The sequence below is a fragment of the Ambystoma mexicanum genome, chromosome 1p, assembly GCF_040938575.1.
Source record: "Ambystoma mexicanum isolate Mex_15411 chromosome 1p, UKY_AmexF1_1, whole genome shotgun sequence".
Classification (NCBI taxonomy): Eukaryota; Metazoa; Chordata; class Amphibia; order Caudata; family Ambystomatidae; genus Ambystoma; species Ambystoma mexicanum.
Window position 1 is genome coordinate 730,731,437 of NC_090921.1, and position 18,354 is coordinate 730,749,790.

The following is an 18,354-nucleotide window of genomic DNA, read 5'->3' on the forward strand; positions in this document are numbered from 1 at the left end:
AATTTGGAGTGTGTTTGATTTTTTTAGCATGGTATAACGTATTGGTTCACTTTATAGCTTTGTTGTTGCCTTTTCTGTGCCACTGCACATTATTCTGTGCACTTGAGTCACTGTGTCCCATAAAATGAACCAGTAAGTAAAGGAGCCCGTAGTACGTGTGTGGCCATCTCCTTTTGTGGTATTTTATCATTTAGAAGATTTTTGGTCGGTCCACCCTATTATCCATTATACTCTTGTTGATTTCACTTGCTTGGACCCATTCTTCCATTTCCCTTGCTTCAGCAACCAGTGCTGAATCGGGTATTCCTTTAAAATGTATCAAGAGCTCCTTTACATTAGCTTCCCTATGTATATGTTGTACCAAGCTTGTGGGGGTGCAAGATTCCCCATGTTATTTCCTTTACCCCCCCACTCCCCCCCCGCCTCCACATGTCTTTGGCAAAAATGCTGTAATATCAGAAGCTAGAGATTTGCTTCTTCGTTTTAGTATTCCTGCTTTAGGTTGCAGCGTCAATTGGTTCCCTGCTGGGCACAAAAATGCCGGCAAAGCTTTTTCATGTTTTGCTTTCACAGACCACTGATGTTCCCTTTGCAGCATTGTTGACTTTAACGCATAAGAATATGCCATCACTCGAGTTGCTATTAGTAGCAAGCGATATATATATATATATATCACTGCGCAATGCAAAATAACAATATTGCAGCTCTTATAAGATTGCCATCCTCTGTTTAAATTGTAAGTAAGCTCGTCTCCCTCGATTACTTTACCCCGGAAGAAAATACCAAGCTTCAGGAAACAGACACAAAAAGTATTAAGCTGAGCAGAACATCAAGTAAATAATTGCAGGCCCAGTGACCACTGCTCCGCTGAACAGCAGAACAGCACTCGTGATTGCACGCGGCTAGGTGATTTTAAACGTTTTAGGTCAGCTGGGGGCAGGGCTTGAAGACCACTTTATAAAATCAAGGAATAACGTCCAAATAATGTCCACAGGTTAGTGAGATCCCGATCACGTTTGTAGCAGTCTCTCTCCTCAGAACAGCACTCGTGGTTGCACTCCCATCGGCAATCACCACCATACCACGGAGTTCTACAGAGATTTTGGGCCTAAATGGCCTTCCTTGTCTTAGAGAAGAATCCCCTCCCCCTCAACATGGGTCTACACGATAGCATCTTTTTGTATGTCTTGCATACCAAGGAAACTCGTGAGTATTGGTCGGATGGACTTATATATCTCTGGGAGAACAACTTCCTGATTCATTTTCACCCACATGAATGCACGTCTGGAGTGCCCACTAATATATAAACCAGCCGCAGGACTATTTTCCAGCTCCTCCATATACCCCAGTAACGTTAGAATTAGGGGGTAGCTGTCACTCTCAACCCTGGGTTGGACCTTAAAGTCAGTAATAGACGACCAAACCTCCAGGTTCAACAAGACATAGGGCCTCATTATAACCTTGCCGGTCCAGAAACAACGGTGCTGGTAAGTTTACCTGCACTGTTTTTTCCGGACCGGCAAAGTACAAGTTTGCTGAGCGGGTGCCCTCCCGCCGGCCAGGTCTAGCTTGCCGTGCGGAACAGCACCCACCTGCAGAGTTTCACGGAAGCACTGGCACCGTTATTAACGGTGCTGGTGTTTCCGTGGTCCCCACTCCAATAGAGTCCTATGGGACTCTGTGGGATTGGGGAACAACATTTTACCGGCGCCTGAATTCCCATCCGCCAGGGTTGTAATCCCCTGGTGTTACCGGCAAGTCAGGCGCTGGTAAATATTTATAGGTCCGGCAGCAACCTGCTGGTTTTACCGCAGGACCCTTAATGAGGCCCACAATCTATAAAACTCGAGTGGTTTGTAGAGTGAAGCGTTTTGTTGGCTGGGGAGTCACCTGGGAACCTGCCATTGCAGGCCCTCAGGCTAGCAGACATCACCAGACTTGCTACTTCCTCTGAGTTCTTATACTTCCTCCTTAGTTTGGGAACCACCAGCTCCCCAAAGCCCTAGACTCCATTCTCTTCTTCTAAAATGTCAGCCGCAATCTCTATCGGCTCATACTGCAGGTTGAAGTTGCCCATGACTATGATCTTTGAGGACTTTCCATGTTTGAGAATTCACTCGTCAACACGATCATGCAAATGCGCAAAGAGGCATGTCCCTCCATGAACTGCCTCGCAATTACAGATATTAATTAATAGCATATATGTGCCATTGAAGCAGCTCATATGGAGTTCCAGAAAGTCCAGCAGGCCTACTTCAATAGCCCGAATATCCCTATACACAGATGTACCAATCCTAAAAAGCAAACCCCCACTACGCCTACCACGTTTTACCTGTACTGCCGGAACAGAAAATGAAATGTATCCCTGCATATTTGGGCTGCCAACCCCCAGATTTCCTGGAAGCCAATGGCAGCATGCATGCGTATAAAATGGACCCACGCCTTCTCATCCAAGTTCCAATTAAGACCTGCTTTGTTCCAAGATAGTATCTACACCCCCAGACTTGATGATATCCCTCCCCCAGCACACCCCATCAATCAATCTCTCCCAAAATCGAATCATCCCCTTCCCTAATGATAATATTCATCCCATCCTGTGGTAACTCCACTGCCATAGTTGCACCCAGAGGTAAGTATGAGAGTTCTCCAGTGCTCATAGAATCTGTGATGAATCCAATGGAGTCATCACTGATTCCCCAGCGATAACCTACTCCCATGTAGCCAGAGGAAAGCAGCCGCTACCTGATCCTGACCCTGGGGGTGGCTATATTAGGGAGGATCGCATGGGAGGAGACAGCCTCCGGGGAGATGTCATGACTTCATTGGATGAGACATGGTATCCCCCATTTGCCCATGAAGAAACTCCCTTGATACCTAATACCCTAATCGCCTATTGCCATACATCTACACCGCCTTTAGGGAAAAATTAGAAACCTTTTCCCAAAACTCTATAGGCCAAACTTAAAATGTAAAAACTCCAAAAACTACCTTTTTCAGTTCTAATTATCCACCTTATAGAACTGGCTCATTGAGAACTGTTGAAATTGATTTTCCAAGTAACCTGTACCAATCGGCATCAATGGTTTGCCGCAAAGGCATTGCTGGAGGTTTAGGGGGGTTATATCCCCTGGTCTTTTGGTTGTAGCCCCAGATAGAAGCTCAGAGACTACAAACAAAAGGCTAGCTAGCCCTGCGTCCCGCCAGTCCCTACATTAGTGTAGCCCTGGATCTTTTCAAGACCTAGCAACACCCCTGGTTTGCTGCATAAGCACGAACGGGACCGAGAACACCAGGCAAAGCCGGTGAGTCAACCTAGGCATAATGGGGACACCGGGGCATTTCGGCGACTGCACCAAGTGCAAACTATAACAAGTAAAGCCAGAGAAACAGAGACAATAAAGAGACTGATTAAAAGCCAAAAAGGCATATTGCAAATAAGGACCCCAGCCATATATGAATGTGTGGTATGCAAATATGGGGAAAACCCTAATCGAATGATGAATCAAGGAGATGTGATATGCCAAGAGCGGTATGTGCATCAGTGGAAGTAAAATTGGAACCACGTTTGAATATAAGAGGCCCTGGCAGGCGAGTAAACAGATAGCTACCAGTGTGTGTGTGATTACAAGAAGCCCTGGCAGAAGAGTATACCAGGCAATCATAAGTGTGAATTCAAAAAACCCTGGCAGAAGAGTATAGCAGGCAATCACAAGTGCATAGGAAGTCCCGGCAGAGGAGTATACCAGGCAATTGCAAATCTGCAGAAAGCACAGCAAAAGATATATAACTGTGTTTGCTAAATGTGAGGAATCTGATGGCGTCCTCACTTCTTTCTCCAAATATCCTCCTCCCAGGGGGTCAGGGAAAGGCTGTCGCTATCGGATCCCGACCCTGGGGGTGGATATGTGAAGGAGGATCACCTGGGTGGAACAGCACCCACCTGCAGAGTTTCACGGAAGCACTGGCACCGTTATTAACGGTGCTGGTGTTTCCGTGGTCCCCACTCCAATAGAGTCCTATGGGAGACTAGGGGAGTGGGGATGAGGTACCCTTGGGCGAAAAATGGTATCCCCCATTTCCTTTTTCTAATGAACCTTTTTAGGTTATTACCAATCCCATCCCTATTTGTTACATAAAGTATCTCCCAGTAAATACCAGTCGTGTGGGAGCTACAGCCCGAGAAGTCCAGAGAAATTCAGAGAGAGATGCAGAGAAAGCACAGCAGGAAGCCAGGTGGAAAGCAAGTCAGCGTCAGAAAGCTCTGCAGAGGAAAGCTTCTGCTTCGCTCTGAACTGGAGAAGCAACTGAAGAGGCCGGGTGAGAACCAGAGAAGCACCACCGAAGGAACCGCAGCAGAGAAGGAGCTGGCAGAGTCACAGAGGCAGAGAGGTGCATCGGACAGATCGGCGGGCGAGAGAGAAGCTGTCCACAAAGCCATGGGAGGACCAGCAGGACAGAGAGCGCTTCCCGGAGACACAAGTGCTACAGCCTCACACCCGATGTCGGACACACCAAGCAACACCGGTGAGTCTGCGCAAGAGCGCTGAGAGTCCCGGGGCATACCGTCATGGGTTTCAATGGGTTAATTACTGTATCGACAAACGGATAAAAGAAAGAAACATTAATTATTTGAATTTCCTGAAACAAGTTAATTTGTTGAAAATACAGAATAAGGACAACAACGAAGTAATGAACTGTGATAAAACCAGTAAATTGGTTATGAACTGACATGAAAAGCAATGCTAATCAAGAAAGCCAAATAAGCAAGCACGAGTGAATATTGGAGATAAACATTTGTCAAGAGGCAAACAAGCACTGTCAAGAGTCAAGTGAGCATTGCCAAGAGTCAAGCAGATATTATTGTGCATTACTGAAAGACACGAATGGTTGAAAGCAGAAAACCTGTATGCAAGAGAAACGAATGAAGCAGTGAATAGGTTCCCTAGAAGGATAGTGTACTGAGAAGCTGACGATAACTGGTGCAAAAGAACTTTCAACTGAGGTTCCTAGCAGGAGAGTGTTCTGGGAAGCCTTTGTTGGTTATTGCAAGTGGAAGCTTTTAAACAAGTGAATGGTGATAAAATAAAGCTTCAAAGGCACTTGGAAGGAGAGCAAGTTAAACCTTATTATGAAGCTGAGACGGTGGCAAAATACTTATGAAGCAGACACTAAGGTGTGTTGGTTGCATGACCTGTAATAGGTGGACTGTGAGGTCCAACAACTGTGCCTAAACCAAATACACCCACCCAATGAAAACTTGGTAATTGAATAGAGGAAAACCTGAGTGAATTGAAACTGAGAACTGACCTTTCTCTGCTGGTGAAAAGTAACCGGAAGCGAAGAACTGGGAAGTGTCCCAAGGAATTGTCTTATTTTGGAACATTGAATATCCTAAGGAATTGTGCTGTTTTGGAACATTGCCAGACCTGAAAGCCAGAGGAAGCAAACCCTTCTGCTGTAAAGTGAACTGTTTGAACCTTGGGGAAGAGAATCCCTCTTTCCATCCAAGAACTGGACCAAACTCTGAACTTTTATTTGAACACTTCTTCTTTGGTGCTGACATCCCTACACATTGTATACAATTAGATGTGAGGGCAAGTATACGTTTTGGACACAGACAGATATTTACGTTGGACATCCTGAAACATACTATCATTAGTTTTATTCAGGAAGGGAAATCCCACATTAGCATAGGGAAAGTTAGGCCTTTTTTTCAACCTCCTTTTAGTTAATACAAGTTTATATCCAAAATCTTATTCAGTCGTCAGTGTCTACTTCATGATGCCTTCACATAAACAAGAAGCAACTTTGTAAATAACAGTATTATTCTGGACCAATAAAGACACAAAGAACTGTTACACCAAGAATCATTTGTATCAAGGAGAAATCCAGGGGAAGGGAACCACCCTCTGGAACCAAGGCTCTTTGACCTTGGAGATCTTTTATGTTGGATCTGTTTAATGTTCCTTTATTAACTCTTTTTGGAAATCACCAAAGGTTAAAGACATTTCCCATTTTCACCTTAAAGTTTATTTTATAGTGTGAGGGTCAGAATAGAACGTTTGGACACAAAGACAGTTCAAATTTTGACATCTTGACACAGACAGATCCATAGTTTTAGGTAGGGAAACTCTTCTAAGAGCAGGGTCAGAGAAGCCTTTTCCCAAACCTTTTGTTTTCAATAAAAGTCTTTAACCAAAAACATGGTAAACCTGTGTCCCACTTTCATTCCTTACTCCTCACATATATTGTCAGAGGTATGATCGGGCTCATGCTCAGTTGCCATAAACGAGGGGACCCTTATATTTGAGAACCTCAGAGCTTCCAATTCATTAATTGCCACAGAACATTCTAGTGGGCTTGACTTATGCAGTAGCAGGGGAGAGTTGATCTAACCTGGGGATCGAGTTTCAATACCCATAGATTTGGTTCTCGTTCCCCCACCTGGAACTTACATTAGACTCACCTCTAAGTCGGGCCTAGCCTGGTAACATGGCCTAGACATTTTAGCAGGCTGTCAAGCTTGTGGTGGAAGTTAGACAACTCCTCCAGAACCACAGAAGCTGAATGGAGTAACACCCTCCCACTGTGGTTGACATGGGATGGTGATGTGAGACTAACAGGACACTGCGTGGCAGTCAATGGGAAGCAAGAGGGTTAGGGAGAGGTTGTGGATGGGTATGGGGGAAGTTAGGGAAACCGGTAAGAGGTTGAAGGTACGTGTGTGGATGGGTAAGGTGGAAGATAGAGAAGGTACAAACAACATACAAGTATCTCCTAGAATCTTTGCTTCCTTCTCCCTGCTCCTGTTTTATTAGATGTCTCAGACCCTACATGTAAACCCTGTAACTCTGACATGTCACACACATACATCACAAATACAGATGAGGTAACAAACATAATGGTGCACATAAAATGAAAGCATGAAAGGTGGAACTTCGACCTACAAGCAGCATGAAAGAAGCGAACATAAACACAAGTGACTCTTATAACTGAACATGTCTCAACATGAAAAAAGCCTGCCTAAATGTGACTGCCCCTTATTCCAACTCTCTTAGTTCGAGGGACTGGTACATGTCTTCCTGAATGCACCAACAAACATCATATCTTCCAGTTCCAAGAGCTGCTAGACAGCTTTGTGATTAGTCATTCGCCCAACAGCCTGTTGCTTCAAAGGACAAGCTACTGTATGACTAATACACGTTCCACATATTGTGAAAGTCTCAGCAGGCACTTCCCTTAATCCTCGTAACACTGAATTCACACACACAAATGGCTACTTATCTTATGCTTGGGGCACCGCTGGCCACCCCAAGAGTAAGATTACAGGTGAATAGTGGTCCCTGCTCCGGTGTCATGGCGGTTCTCTGCCATATACTGGATGTGTTAGGAGGATATCTGCAGGTACCCCAAGCTCTTCAGGGTCACCGCGCTGACCGCACATGTAGCTTGTGGTCCTACATTCACTGCTGCAACCCAGGATAGTTTGTCAAGGTCACTGCTCTCACCGCCGCTGCCCCTGGGATAATGGATGCCTATTCCTTACTCGCCGCTCACCCTTGCATCATCAGCACCTTGCACGGCAAGCAGCTACCTTAAAAATCCTAAGGCGCACATGTGCGTGCGTCCGCATGCCACCTGCCTCAAAGCCTTGTTAGCCTTGTAGTCTTTTAGACAGAATGGTCTGGGGTCCCAGCACCAAGCACCTCCAGGGCTTATTAGCACACGATTGGTGGCTACGGCCACAAAAGGCCTTCGTAACATGAGAAATTATGCCCAGGCTTCACCTTAACACAGCAGCCATAGACCGCGACTATAGAAGTGACATAAAAATCTTGGTGCAAAATAACAGAAAAGAGGCATATCAAGTAAAGGCAGGAGAAAGAATAGCCCAGAGGATTCTGGAAAGGGCTCTATTTCCTAAGATCATGGAAATTAGAAATTCTGACAAAACTGAAAGGGGAAACAAGGGCTTTGGGGAGGCAGACATAGATTCCCACACCACATCTCAGGCAGTCCCACCTCAAATCACAGGAGAAGTTCCAAAAATTATTCCTGACCTGGCATTTGCCCAGAGGAAGGATCTCTTACTTGCTGAACCTTTCCTTCATGTCTTACCCAAAGAGGAGGGTAGGAAAAAGGGGGGTATAGGTAGAGCAGGGGTGGGCACTACGTGTATGATTCAAATGTTCTCAATATTTCCGGTTCTTTAAATTTTTTATAATTCTTAGTTACAACTTTAGCCTGGGGCTGTCAGAACGCAATGATCCCATGAAACATGGATCATAAATAATTCAGAGAGAAAAGGAAATTAGGTGAAATCACCTCATAGCTTCTGACGCTCTCAGTTAGCTCAATCAGAGCATAAAAATACTGTTGCGTTCAAATCTTATATTTCTTTACATTTCTTTTTTCTATTTGAGTAAAATGTAGTGTTTCAAAAAGGAAGCAGAAATACTTCTGAAAATTGCAGGTAACGTTTAATTCACATTCCTGTCATATAGTTACAAAAGGGGGCGTTTTTAAAGGCAGAAATTAAATACAATGGCCAATCCAGTGCAAAAAGCCAATGCATTTCAGTGTGATACACCATCTTCAGGGCTATGCAAACTTAAATAAATCATAAATAGAAGAGAATGAGCCATACATAGAGAAAATTCATGTAAACAGAAAAATATGCCGTTATGCATTGTGTACGTACCATGTTATGCCAGTCATGTTCATACATGTCACTACCAAAGATAGCCCTGAAGATGGTGTATCATACCGAAATGCATTGGCTTTTTGCACTGGATTGACCATTTTATTCAATTTCTGCCTTTAAAAATGCCACCTTTTGTAACTATATGACAGGAATGTGAATTAAACATTATCTGCATTTTTCATCAGTATTTCTGCTTCCTTTTTGAAACACTACATTTTACTCAAATAGAAAAAAGAAAAAAGAAATTTAAAGAAATATAAGATTTGAATGCAACAGTATTTTTATGCTCTGATTGAGCAAACTGAGAGCGTCAGAAACTATGAGGTGATTTCACCTCATTTCCTTTTCTCTCTAGTAAAAAGGGGGGGACCATTTTTCTTCCTCAAAGCTGGACTATTGTACAGGGGAGATGTTGGGCCTGATGGCAATCTTAGATAACAAATAATGGTGCCCAAAAGTCTCAACAAAATAGTACCGGAAATCGCCCATTCCCATTTGGCAGGCGGTCATTTAGGAATAGGCAAAACTCAAGCACAGATCCTGAACTGATTCATTTGGACAGGGATCAATGCTGATGTGACAAATTGTGCTTTTACTTGCTTCATATGTCAGAAGACGAGTTTCCAAACACCCCCACCCCCACCCAAGCTCCATTACAACCTTTGCCAATCATTGATGTGCCCTTTTTCGCATATAGGTATGGATTTATTTGGGCCCCTTGAACAATAAAAACTGGGAAACCGATACATACTGGCGATACTGGATTATGCAACCCTTTACCCCAACGCCTTTCCTTTATATAATAATACAACAAAATGCTCAAACATTTAATTACATGCTTGTCAAAAGTTTGTCTTCAAAAGGAGATTTTAACAGATCAGGGATCCTCCTTAGAGGTAAAGGAAATCCTTCAGATAACATTTGTCACTCTCAGACTGATGGTTTAGTATAGCGGTTCAACAAGACTTTGAAATATATCTTTAAAAAACTAGTTGAAGCAGACTTGCTCTTATATTGTAGAGAACCATGAGATGTCCTTGACATGTTGCGAGAGACCTGGGAGGAATGGGAAAAAGCTGTGGCCACTATGAAATAATAGAACAGACAGGTGTCAGAGTTCAAAAGGAGTTTGGATAAAGGCCTATCTGTCCCGATCCTAATGAGAGTGTGCCCGCCTGTGAAACTAAAACTAAAGCAAGCTGACCATGTGTTCAAAATATATCTGACCCTCACACTAACATACACACAAGGTGCAAGGTAATTGTCTCTATTTTCAATTCAACAAAAGTTTGTACAAATCCAATTGTATAATTCCAACAAAACAATCCTTGTATCCAGAGGTTGTCTCCCTTCCCCCGAACTGTTTCAGGAGAACCATTGAAAATGTTATATTCCAACAATGTTCTGTTAAAGGTAATGAAAATATCTCTTTCACATAATACTTTCCTCAGGATGGCAAAACAAAATTCTTTTCCACAACACTGTTTGGAGTACAGCAAAAAGGAAGTATTTTCTACTTTACAGGATGACAAAATGTTTACTTTCACCAACTGATTGAAATGTCAAATTTTCTCTTTCACACACCTGCTCCAAAATGATTTCCTGGTGTACTCTACTGCCAGGACTTTCTCAACTGAATCTTTAGATATCCTGGTTTACCTCCTTGCCAGGAATTCCCCCCTTTTGGCCCTTGCAGACCTGGTGTACTCTCCTGCAAGGTATCTCTTTCCAAAAAGGGTTCACTACTTGATGTGTATCTTTCACCAGGTCTTTCTACAATGTTCACTTTCTTTCAATTATAACACAGTTCCACTTCTTCACTCTTTGTACCTCATTGACTTCAGATATTACTTGTTCCAACTTCCCCTGTATTGACATCCCATATATGGTGGTTTGCTCAAGTTTTGTATGCCATATTCTTTCGTAGTATCTCTTGGCTTTTGGCAATGCTTGTTAAAATGTTCCTGAAATTGATGTTTCATATAAGCAGACTTGTACAAATTTAACCTTTCAACTTCTTCATTAGTTTCTGTTGGCTTATGGCAATACTTGTTCCAAGTTTCACCAAATTGGCATCTCATATAAAGAGATTTTTACAACTTTTTCCCTTCAACTTCTTCAATAGAGTCTCTTGGTTTATGGCAATGCATGTTAGGTTTCCCCAAATTGACATGTCATATAAGGAGATTTGTACCACGTTTGCCCTTCAATTCTACTTAGTCATTATTCAAAGTAATTACCCAAATGTTCATGAGTTTGTTGGCACGTACCGGAGCCTCCAACTTCTTTAGGTCGACTCAGTGGTGTAACGTGCAGCTGCAGCGAAGGTTTACTCTTGGGCAGGCTTCCCCTGGCAGGCAAACTCTCATTCGTTTTCTGCATCGGCTTTCCACCTACTCACCAATGGAACCACGGCCAACCCCACAGGACAGCGTCTTCATCGGTCTCGTGGGGGCAGTCTTTCTTCCTGCAGTCGCTCCAGGGCACTCGCTGTGGGTTTACCGGACTCCCACTCCTCCAGTAAGGTAAGCCTTCAGGCGGTTGCCTGTTAGCGTTTGGCTCTTCTAACATGGCTCGTCTCTGTGTGTCTGCCTCCTAATTTGGGTCAGTTTTCCTCTCCTCTCTCTGTTTGCCAGTGATCTACGGGTTTAAATGTCCCGCACAGCATTTTCGATGGAAAATTCGGTAGATACTCTCTTTTACCAGTCCTAAAGTTATACAAACAGCAATTAATCCCAAAACTAATTTATGGGGCCCAAACTCGGAGTCAGCTGATTAACTGGTCACAATTAGAGGGGGCATTATGGAAAGGCCTGCTTCAACTCCCGCAGTCAGTTCCGTTAGCAGGGATCTTGTTTGAATTAGGTCTGTTACCTATAAAGACTAAGGTGGATTGGGGTAAGCTTCAGTTGTTGGTAAAAATACTGAACCCACCAGGGGTGTCAATATATGAACAGTTAAACCTGGTAAGAGTTCAGGGTGGCTGTAGGGTTCTTGGGGACTGGGTTTTGAATTGTCAACTGATGCTTCAACAGGCAAATATTCCAATGGAGGAATTGGAGCTGACACCGAAGGTTGCCAAGTTAAGATGGTGTAGATATGTATGGTCTAACTTGAGAACCGACATAATGGAGTATAAATGCTTTGGGGATCACTTTCTTTGGTCATGTAAAAGTTTTAATACTCCAGCATCTTACCTTGAAAAACATCTGTCGAGATCCTTTAGGACACAAGTGCTAAGACTTAGGTTGAATTTGTTACAAACCAAAGAAGTATTGTGCCGTCGTGTGGAAATTCCACAAGAACAGAGATTATGTCGGCATTGTAACAAAAACATTGAGACGTTAAAGCACTTGTGTGTGACTTGCCCTAAGCTGGTTGATTTGCGGTCTTGTTTTTCAGCAGGCTTGGTTTTCTCCTCCGAGAATGAATTATGGAGGAGGATATTGAACTGTAATGAATTAAGTTTGACCATACATGTTTTAGAATTTTTAAGGAAAGCTGCAGTAATTTTATAAATGCTGGATATATGTACGTTGGATTGTGTATTTTGTGGATTTTGTATGTATATGTGTTAAAAGTACTGTGGTACTGTAGAACACAATAAAAAAATAAATGTCGCGCACAGCTGATTGTGAACCTGAAAACTAGACTGCACGTTGAACTTGATGTTACTTTCAATCCACATTAACTCCTTACTCCTCTTCTTCATCTCAGTTCTTGAGGCTTTCTGAGACTTTTTGCCCACCGGGTCAGCAGAGCATGTTGGATGTACCGGCACGTATGGGGCTCAATGGGAATGGGGAGCATTCTTTACCAGCGCCCGGGAATGGGCAAATACCGGGTCCGGCAGCCGCAAAAACCTGGAACAACATCCCAAAAGTAATAAGGAACACTAAAAATCACCTTAAATTCAGAAAATTACTAAAAACCTGGCTCTTCAACACCAGAGACTAAAACCGAAACAACAATAAGACAAATGACTCAACAGAAAAAGACGTTGACAAGCCCCTAGAACCTACAGAAGTACTCTGAGCACCGGTAGGGCTGACGCTGGACACAGGGGTCCACCTGCGAGACCTAGGGAGACGGAGGCAACAACTCCAGCCAACCCTCACCATCCCCGACCACCCGTACAGCCACAACTAGATACCACAGGGTTGTGGAACGGACGAGATACCACCAATCACCACACAATCGGAAGTATAGACACTAGCAGGTGCGCTAGTCATGTGGGTGGGGGTGAGGAGCATGCAAAGTTATTAAGGGAGCGGGCTGAGGGGACAGCTAAATCCTCAAACGGCCTCGAATGCAAAAACGGGCACGCACCTCCTGAGGCACAGGGTGCACAAGCATCCCGTCGTGTAAGATTACACGAGCCCAACTGATTCAATCCAGGATAGAGATACCAACTAACCAATACCACTAACAATTTCCTTCTCTGCATACACCTCTCAAACTCCAAACCAAACACAACCACAAACCTCCAGCACAGCAAACCGCTCAAACTTCACTACACTGCAACAACAAAACAAAAAACACACATAGACTCGCACATCAGCACACGACGACTACCGGCCGCATACACCCCAGGCCCAGCCGACGGAACCACCGGGCTGAGGCTGCCAACAGCACATCACTGCAATCTTGCACTTTTCCAGCCTCCACCCACTAACCCACCTCTCCCTCCCTCTTTCAGAGCCGCCAGAGCGCCAGGGGACCACTCCGGTGGTGATAGTGCGCGGTACAAATGACCTTTAACATTAACATGAAGAGTAAATAGTATTCTGTTTGGAATTTTTGGCAAAAGGGGGTTTCAGGGTTTTACCTATGAAGGGATGTGAATAATGACAACATGCCATCAGGAACTCTGGAATTAGAGGGTCTTCTTCACAGGAAGGAGAAGAATACTGCGCCCCTCCTGTTGGAGCCACTGCCTCTGCCCGACAGCCATCTCCTACCATATGATCCTCCCTCATGATACCACCTCAGGATCAGGTAGCAGCGTCCCTTGCCTGGCCATATCGGAGGGGACCACCACCGGGGAATCAGTGATGACTCTGCAGGATTCATGACACTGGCCTCTATGATTACCGAGTCCCACAACCTGACCGGAAAATCAAGACTCATACTTCTCATATAAATCTTCTAAAGAATGGTGGGAAAATTCTGTCAAACACCACAGCCGTGCTAACCAATTTGTTATCTGACGAATCAAATAGACATACCCTGATCCCTTGCGACCTACTGTCACATCTTCGCCGTTTGGCGTTTGTGGAAGAGCAGAACTGGATGCCATTGTTGTGCCGCCACGTTCATTCCGCGAACATATGGACCGCTCTAGTCTTCCTGCAAGATGCCCGCCAACTACGGTACAATTCTGTTTTCGGATCACACCGGCGGTGCGTTGCAACCCGTTTTCTTCCCTCTCAGGGTAAGATGCTCCCGCGTTGTTACTGCCCTCTTACATGATCACAGCCTTCTTGTTCTTCCTGCAGCCCTTTATACCCTTTGCCTGTTATTCTTGCCTTGCCACTCTCTACTTCATGCTGGACTTACTGCTTCATCGCATCCTCTTGGTCCGTGTCTGCTCCATGCCTACCTTTGATGCTTTCATCTGCTGTTCCTGTCTACCTGCATTTTGCGTACCGCTATTCACTTCTCATAGGACGTTTCCTCCTGCCTATGCTTACTTACAGTCTTTTTTCTGGACAATATTATAACAGTGCTACCTGTCACACCATCCTATGGATCCACCAGCACTCTCAGCTACCAGCAGTCCCAAGCTTTCTGCTATAACATCAGAGGAGTCTCTCAGGTTTCTTTTGTTTTTTTGTTGTGCCTTTGGGTTTTTCCCCTTGTTTGGGTGTTCCGGGGAGTCAACCTCTTGCCCGGACTATTGTCAGGCAGGCATGGCATAGTGGCTACTCTTCATGGCAGGCGATACCTCTACAAAGAACGCAAGACATTGAAGAACAAGAAGCCAATCCTGACAGACTGTTCACAACACACCTCTTCTGGAGACTCAGGTGAGGAGAAGGAAGGGGAGCTTGACACCTACCTCAAAACCAGAAGTAAGATTTAATGGACCTCCTAGAACAGTTCCCTGATTTATTTAGCATGGAACCAGGCTGGGTAAAAGGGGTCTACCACAATATTCGTACACTCTATGGAAGGTAGTTAATTTAACACCTTACTGGATACCCGGAACTAGAAAAGGCATCATTAAAGAGGAGGTGAAAAATAATGTATAATTTATAATTGGTTATTTATAATACACTTAATGCCCAGGGGTTTCTAAGTGCGGACCCGGGATCATACCTGTGATATCATCAACCCATCCCATAATCCTTGTTCCTCTCCAAAAGTACTCGTTGCCAAGCCAGATCAATCATGCAGGTTCTGCATTGACTTTATAAAGGTAAGCAAGGTCTCCCAATTTGACAGCTACCCAATGCCTAGAATTGATGATCTGATTGATCGATCGATCTGACAAAAGGGTACTGGCAAGTCCCTGTTAATCCTGAGGATAAGGAGAAAATAGTATGTTCCACTGCTATGGGGCTTTTTCAGTTTGAGATATTATTTTTTGGGTTGCACAGACACTGACCAACCTTTCAAAGGTTAATGGACCAAGAACTCCGGCCCTCTGCGCCTTTCTGTGGGGCATACATTGATGATATAAACATCCACAATAGATCCTGGGCAGAACATTTACACCATCTGTATCGAGTTACCAGAGCATTAAGAAAAGCTGGGCTCCCAGCAAATCCAAAGAAATGTCATTTGGCACAATCAGCAGTCAATCAGCAGTCAAGTATCTTGGATTGTTCATAGGCAATGGGCTGGTTCAAACCCAAACTGAGAAAGTCAAATCAGTCAAAGAAACCCCAATACCCAAGACAAAGAAAGACCTAAGTGCCTTTTTGGGTTTAGCACGATATTACAGATGTTTCATCCCTAGTTACTCATCCAGCACGTCTTGCCTTACTGATAAACTAAAGAAAAAAGCTGAACCGCAAAATGTAAAGTGGAAAGAAGAAGACCAATTGTGTTTTGATAAGCTCAAGCACATTCTATGTAGTGAACCCATGTTGAAAGTACCAGATTTCAACAGGGAATTAATTCTACAGACAGATGCTTCACACATTCGCATGGGGGCAGTTCTTTCACAAGATCACAATGGCATTGAACACCCTATCCTTTACATCAGTATCACATTCTTTCCACGAGAGAAAAACTATGCCACTATTGAATTAGAGGCTCTGGCCATAAAGTGGGCAACAACCCACTTTGAATACTATCTGACATGTAGGAAGTTTAGGCTGGTTACTGATCACGCTCCATTAACATGGATGAGCATCCGCAATGGCACAAATGCAAGAATCATGCGCTGGTTCTTAGATTTACAGCCCTATTGTTTTACATTGGAACACAGAAAAGGAAGAGAACAGGGCAATGTGGACTTCCTTTTCCGTTTTCCAGTAGTTGCTGAGTGAACCAGAAGCATTAGGGGAAGGGTATGTGATTACTCCAATGGAGTCATCACTGATTCACCAGCTGCAACCTTCTCCCATGTGGCCAGGGGACACCAGCCACTACTTGATCCTGACCCTGTGGGTAACTATATGAGGGAGGATCACATGGGAGGAGACTGCCTCTAGGGAGATGTCATGACTTCATTGAATGAGACATGGCATCGGCCATTTGCCCATGAAGAAAATCCCTTGATACCCAATACCGTAATGGCCTATTGCCATACATCTACATACGCTTTAGGGAACATAGAGAAACTTTTTCTCAAAACCATGTAGGCCAAACTTCCATCCCTGGTCTGAAATTTAAAAACTCCCAAACTACCTTTTCCAGTTCTAATTATCCGACTTATAGAACTGGCTCATCCAGAACTGTTGAAAGTGATTTTCCAAGTAACCTCTATCAATCGACATTAATGGACTACTCTTCCCACAATCACCCAATTACTGGGATGAGGAAGAAGGAAAGGAAAATGCAGAGCAGAGGGAGCCTTAAGCTCAATTAATGTTCTAGTTGTTTTCGGAATGCACCTGTGCGTGGGACATTTAAAGTTCGAAAGCAAACTCTTAGGGGCTGCTGCTGCCATTTTGGAGAAGTCGCGTACCTCTATGCAAGGCTTGCAGAGCTTGGAAGCATGAACCATTGTGGCGGTGCCGAGTGGCTCGCCAGAGAGGAAGCAGAGAAACGCTGCGAGGACAGGATGCTCTGCAGTCATGGCAGGAGCCAGTGGAAGACTCCTGTGCCTTCGGGAGAAGGCAGTGTTTCACCTACTGGGACCTGGATGAAAGCAGGCATGCAGAGGCGAAGCCGAGAGAGAGACCGGAAACGACGCAAGAGCAGACCAGAGTGGGAAGCAGGCAGCATTTAAGCGCGAATGGGAATGAGAAGGCCAAGCAAAGCTGGTGAGCCAGCCCAAGTATAGTGGGCACCCCGGGGCGTTTAAGCGATTGCGCCAAGTACAAACCGTAACCAGTAAAACCAGAGAAAGAGACACAATAAACTGACTAATTAATAGCCAAGAAGGCGTATTACAAATAAGGACCAGCCATATATGAATGTGTGGTATACAAATATGGGAAAAACACAGATTGAATAAGGAATCAAGGAGATGTGATATATATTTCTCCCTTAAGATACTACAGTAATACACAATTGCCAGTTGTATCTCTGGCCATGGCTTCGCTTCCATTCCTTCCTGTTTCTTTAGCTGACGTTGCACCGGCTCTGTCAGCCCTTGACATAAAATATGATTAAATAATGCTACTGTCTTAGCCCATGGCTCATGCATTTCCAAATTCCATCTGTTCTGCATCTTCTGCATAAAGGCAGTGGGGTTTTCAGTCTCTCCCAGTTTCCTAGTCATTATTGCCCCAATATCTGATGTATCGCCATACACCTGCTCTAAAATTATGAAATGGCGCTCCATCGTTCACCGTGTTTTGTGCAATGACTTCCGGATACCCTGCTGTTTTCCACATGTCGTCAGCTCACTCCCCTAGGATGGCTGATAATAGGCCTTTAATATCGCCTATAGCTAAAGTCGCTCCTGATGTCCTTTTCTCTAGCCCAGAAATCCATTTTCCCACACCCGAAGTTAAACTTGATAGTGTGCACTTTAAATTCTCTTTATCCATCTAGGGCCATGGAATATATTGTGGTCGTACCGCCATTTCTCTAATAGTGGGAATTGTGACAATCTTGGTTCATAATCATACCCACCCACACTCCTTGTTTTCCAAGCAGCGTTGTTCTCAGCGGTTTGTCTCCATCCTGACAATGCCCTTAACCTCATTAACCTGCTTTTATAAGGTGGGGCTAAATTCCCACGCTACGTGACCCTGCTTGCAGTCGTTCAACATATGGTGTTGATTCTGGTATTTATTCTATGGGTCTTCTAAATCTGACCATTTTACCCCTTTATGCTCGGTTCCCTTGAAAATCTGCATGCGCCCTCTTTCTGCGCCCTCTCCTTCTCCACTCTTCCTTCGTCTGACATCATTATCCCCCAACTCATCTAACCTACTTAAGGACATTGTTCTATGATCGTCTGTCATGACGTCCCCTGATTTACCTTCAGTTCCCTTTAATCAGGAACTTTTAATATTCTCCTGAGT

At 44.2% G+C, this 18,354-nt stretch overlaps 1 long non-coding RNA gene across 1 annotated transcript in view; it reads left to right on the forward strand.

The window, feature by feature from the left end:
- Positions 1-18,354, forward strand: part of LOC138579953 (uncharacterized) — a 196,194-nt gene that overhangs the window by 35,138 nt on the left and 142,702 nt on the right. The window lies entirely within an intron of this gene.